The sequence below is a fragment of the Protopterus annectens genome, chromosome 4.part0 (assembly GCF_019279795.1).
Source record: "Protopterus annectens isolate FY-2018-M chromosome 4.part0, PAN1.0, whole genome shotgun sequence".
Lineage (NCBI taxonomy): Eukaryota > Metazoa > Chordata > Ceratodontiformes > Protopteridae > Protopterus > Protopterus annectens.
In genome coordinates this window covers 1675722038-1675727619 of record NC_056733.1, presented here as the reverse complement: position 1 = coordinate 1675727619, position 5582 = coordinate 1675722038, and the positions used below count along the sequence as shown (strand labels likewise).

The following is a 5582-nucleotide window of genomic DNA, read 5'->3' as shown; positions in this document are numbered from 1 at the left end:
AGAATCTAGTTAACAACTTGATCAAAGAAGTGTAAGATGGCTAGGTGGGATTCAAACCCCAATTAGGTATGGGGCTCAGCAAGCCACCCCAAGACACTAGTGAGGTGAGAGAACTTAGGTGGCAGCTTGGACTTTGTGCTACCTTTATGTATCAATTGGATCAGTACTTAATATTAGGGCTGCCAGATTGTAAATATATTGTTTTGTTTTAACCAATGTGCTTTATTTATCAACAGATTCGCACAATATTAAATGATGCTTCAAGTGTTATGGAAGCGTGTGTCTTTAAGAAAAGTTCATTTAACCTTCAAGTATCCTGTGCACCTGCTTGCATCAAAGCACTGCCTTTTCAAAAAGTGTTGGCTTATCTGTTCATATTATTCTGATGAAGTCTGTCTGTTGAGACAAAAGCGCTCAATTATTTTACTTATTATTTTAATAAAATGTATTATTTTTAACCAGTGAATGGATCCTCAGTGGCATTATTTATATTTGGATTATGAGCTTGGTTTACGTAATGCTGCATGTCTCCCATGGTTCCTCATTCACCTGCATATTATCCTTGATCACTCCTAATGTTAGTGCAGTCATTCGCCATCCAGCAGGTGCAAAGATGATGCAGATGCAGTTTAGTGCTGCTTCTCCAGCACCACGGAATTCTTCATTTTACAGCCCATCTACAAACAAGTTGCCAAGATACAGAGTCCCTGGTCATGTGACACAGATCCATCCTCAGAGCTGAAGAATACTGCACCAGTGTCAGAAGTGTGCCCAGAGTGCACCCCGTAAAATGTGTGACATTCATCTTGATCCATATATCAACTTGATGAATCAAAAAGAGAAGCTGTGGGTGATCAAAGTGCAGATGATCCATCTGCAAAGTGAGAATCTACACTTGGATGATTACTATTACCAAGCCTACTGTGAGAAGCTGGAGTGTATAATAACATAGGAGAGGATGCTCAGATACTGGCTGAAGACGGAGCCAAATAAACTCATCACTCCTTACATACAAAAAAGCAGATGCATATGAGTCTGTTGTTCATATAGAGGACTCCCTAGGGCAGGTTGCAGTTTCAATGTGTTACAGCCCTCGCTGAGCAATTGATGTAGTCCATGCTGCACTTCTAGATGAGAATCTGAGGACAGATCAGAAGCTGCAGGTCCTTCGTAGGACAGATAAAATGTTCATGATGTTACTTGATGTGGAAGTGGAGAGAAGAATCTTCCACCTTCCTGGACAGAAGCAGGCCAGGTTCTTGAAGAAATAAAATAATAAGGTGCATTGAACATACTACATGCTTAAGGCAGCAGAATGCAGCAAGGGAAATGAAATGGAAGATGAATTCCTGCAGGTTTTCTCTGTTTGTAAACGGAAGAAGCTAGTTTCCTGATTGTTGCGCTATCTGAACTATGAAGAGGCTGTACAGATATTTCTCACTGTTGCATGACATTTGCCATTCCTTTTCAAGAAGATACCCAGGATGAACCACTCCTTGTCTTGTATGGACCACTGCAAATTGTTGTTGGAGGGTTATCCTTTTCAGAAATGATCACAATCTTTCAGAAAAAAATCCCTTTCTCTGGAACATCCATGTAAAGCAGAGTTCATCCCTAACCCAACTGAAGAGTAACTTGGACAACTGGATAGGGAACAGGAAATTCATCCATGGTTTGGCTCCTATGTCTTCAATGGATTCAGGCAGCCTGTAAATGGTTCATTTCTCAAGCCCCTCTCTGTAAATGTTTCACCTCCCAAGTACCTGCTTACACTTATCAGGGTACCAGAACTTGTCAGAGATTTGGGATGCATGGCTAGGCTTACAAAGGCCCTTGTGGTCATTAGCCTAATAAACACCTATGAACCTGTGACCAGTCATGGAATGCTGCACATCATTCTTCTTATGAGTCTGTCTTTAGACAAACACCCTTAGGCCACATTTCGCAAACCTAGCCCACCCTGAATTACGTCCGTGGGACAGAGACCTTCCCTAAATATTTCTCCCTCAGACCCACTGACAAGGATTAAAGGATTCACCTTGTACATTTCTAAAAATATCCATAAGTCACTTATGGAAAGCAGTCTCCCTACTACACTTCAAGTCCTTCTCTTTGTAGCCAGTAGCTACTCCAATTTGACCCATTCCTTTGCCAATTGAAACTGAATTCCTTCTTTAACAGTGCATTATGCTATCTGACGTAACATTAAATAATCAAAAATACCATCAGCACTCAACTATAGTATTTTATAACATCTATCATATTCACACAAATGCCTCCATAAACCTTGAGGCTTTCTACAGTGTCATCACAGATTTAAGTTACCTATCTCTAGTTCCCATATGACCAACGTATTATAACTTCTTGCAGTCCTTCATGCATAATTGTATTTGGTTTCTATACCACTGATATAAAAGCTACATATGTACACCATACATCTGACACATTCTTTTTAACTTTTCCACTTAGAGTTTAAATTTTTTCCCAAAACCTTTCATCCCTCTAAATTTTACTTTCTGCAGTCCACTACAGGCATCGCCCTCCAAGCAATTTGTTAGCTTGTTTTTCATCTAAGGCCCTATATTTCATGCCTAATCTGCTTCTGTTAACTACTTGCAATATAGTCTTAGCCTTTTTTATCTGCTTATAACCCTCTCCCCTCTTACATTCTGATAACTTCACACTCCACATATCCAAGTTATGATGGCCTTGTTGACCAATTATTCTATCTCTTGACTGCAACAACCATTGTCACTGCAAGGTAAAGAGCTCCTTGAATTCTTTGCATAATAGCTGAATCAGCAAGACACCCACAAACTGTAAATCCTTAAAATTCCAGTACTTCATTAAAATGCTAAAGGCTTTCCACATTTCATTGTGAGACATGTGCCTTCCTTGCATCTTCTCAAAGGGCCGCCCCTAATTATTTCTCCTATCCACCACCTGATATCCTTATCCCCTTTGGTATTTACCTAACCAGGCATGTCCAGCAAATGGAATGCCCACAGAGGTTCCTTGCTAAAAGAATACAGGGCATAAGTAAAATGTCCTGAGCAGACTGTCTCAAGGCCTTATCCTTGCATTCTGTTTCCTACAGTCTGTTGAGGGAAGGTCTATGCCTGGCATACAGGAAATTGTCAGACCCACTTTGATGGACATCCTGCATATCCACAAAACAAACAACACCAGAATTACCCATTCTAAAGACTTAAACTTTGCCTGTGATGTAAATAGGACCTGATACAGAGACAGGTATGTATCCCAGAGACTACACCATCTCTGGAACAGGCTTCCCATCCATGTAAAGCAGAGTTCCTCCCTAACCCAATTCAATTGTGACTTGGACAATTGGATTGGGAACAGGAAATGTATCCCTAGCTTGGCACCTATGTCTCTAATGGACATAGGCAACCTGCAAATGGTTCATCTCCCAGGCCCCTGCTTGTAAATATTTAGTCTCCCAAGCCCCTGCTTACACTTATCAAGGGTAAGAGAACTTGTCAGAGATTTGGGATGCATGACTAGGCTTAAAAAGCCCCTTGTGGTCATTAGCCTAGTAAACACCTATAAACCTGTGTACCTATGAACCTATTTTGAACTTTTTCATGAGCTTTCTATCAAGACTAACTGACCAATTCACCCATTTAAATGGATAATTCTGTAGAGTTGGTAAGTAGTGCAACATATTAATCATTGACATGTAATATCAGAAGTGAGGCATCCCCATCTCCTCAAGGCCTTGTCCTTTCAATCTGCACCAAAGTGGAGCCTATCTGTATGACTTCTTCTGAAGAACCTGTTATGTACCTTCTCTACCTCCAACATCTCACGTGGGCTGGTATTAATAAACTATAAACAGATAAATAATAATATATGTCACTTTATCCAACCACTTGTCTCATATACAAGACATGATACCAGTCAAAGTAATCCAGTTATTGATGACATATGATTAAGTGTTAAGTAATCCATAATCGCACATTTTCTACCCATCCATAAAACATGACAAAACACATCCTCTGCATTTCCTTACCATACTATAGCTACAGAAGATCTTGGGGATGAAACTGCAGGCCTAACACCTGAACAAAATCTTGAAATAATACCAAAAACAGACATTGTTTTCCTTACTTCAGTTAACAGCATCCTGCAGTCAACCAAACTGATGTCTTAGTTTGCTAAACTTACTCAGCTCCAATGTTAATAACATAGGGGATAAGAGACAAACCTGGCACATCCCCCTACCCATTCTAACTTATTTCATCAAGCCTCCCACCATTCCTGAAGACAAAATAATTAGTTGCACTACCACCCACCTATGCTATCCATAGTAAGTATGACGCAGAACAGGCTAGAGGACAGGGTGCAGACCAAGAACAGGAAATGGGTATGGAGTCTATGATGGAAGGAGTGGTAGGCTTCTTCACAAATGGTAGCCTGATGTGGTATTTACTGACATTGTCTAGTAAATTTCTAAAGGTTCGGTATAAAAAAATGCACAAAGTTTTTTTATCTTGTGGGGAAATATAAATATGACTTTTAATATAGACGACAGTAAACCAGTATCAGTGTTTCTTCTGTCTAGCTATAAAGTAATCAGAGGTGCAGACGGTATCAGTTATCAAGATTCAGTTTTACTGTTCATATCATGCACAAACAAGAAATGGCATAAAGTCTTCAGTGCCATATCCTACTATGTTTATAGTATGGTTGTAAAACCATTTTCTCTGATTTTTTTAATTTAATTTTATTGTATGGTACAGTGAACAAAAACACTGGTCTTTCATTACTGTTTGGCATATCCTCAGAAATATTAGTATTAATTTCTTCAGTGATAGATTGATGCCATTCATTGTAGAACTGTCTGTAACCTCATGCAGGGATACTGGAATGTCAATCTTTTTATACATTAGATATGAGTGACTGGTATTAGTTCACATGGCTAAATCATAATATTATCATTTATCAGCTATAACTATATTGTGGATAATAAATAGCTTGCTCAAATATTAGTCTTATTTTATAAGTATAGTAAAATTTCTCAAACCCTATTTACACTGTCATTGGCACTCAGTCTCAAGTTAACCATTATAAACACTTTGGATAGGAAACTAGAGGTAAATAATACGTGACAATGTGTGCTGTTAAATGTGGCCTAAAAAGAATTAAACTTCAGATGCACTAGTTTACACAAATTTAATCACTTGGCAGTACTGGCTCTTGTAACCTACTAAGACCAGCATGCACTTTTTTGAAAGGCACACAGTATTATAGAACCATACAGTGTATGCTGAAAAACAAGTCAGTCTGTCATCTGTAACTTATAAAATGAGAAATACACACACACACACACACACACACACACACACACACACACACACACACACACACGCACGCACGCACGCACGCACGCACACACACACACACACACACACACATATATATATATATATATATATTTGTGCAAATGATTTATTTGCCTGTCTTTTTATTTGTTTTGAAAACATCCATGAGAAACACACAAAACAGGATTTGCTATAAATAATCATTGTTCATGACATATAAAAGCTGAATAGCTGGAT

The 5582-nt window shown here is 38.8% G+C and overlaps 1 pseudogene; it reads left to right on the top strand.

Moving 5' to 3' along the window:
* The first annotated feature begins 517 nt into the window (after positions 1–517).
* Positions 518–1600, top strand: LOC122800475 (annotated as a pseudogene).
* Positions 1601–5582: the final 3982 nt, after the last annotated feature.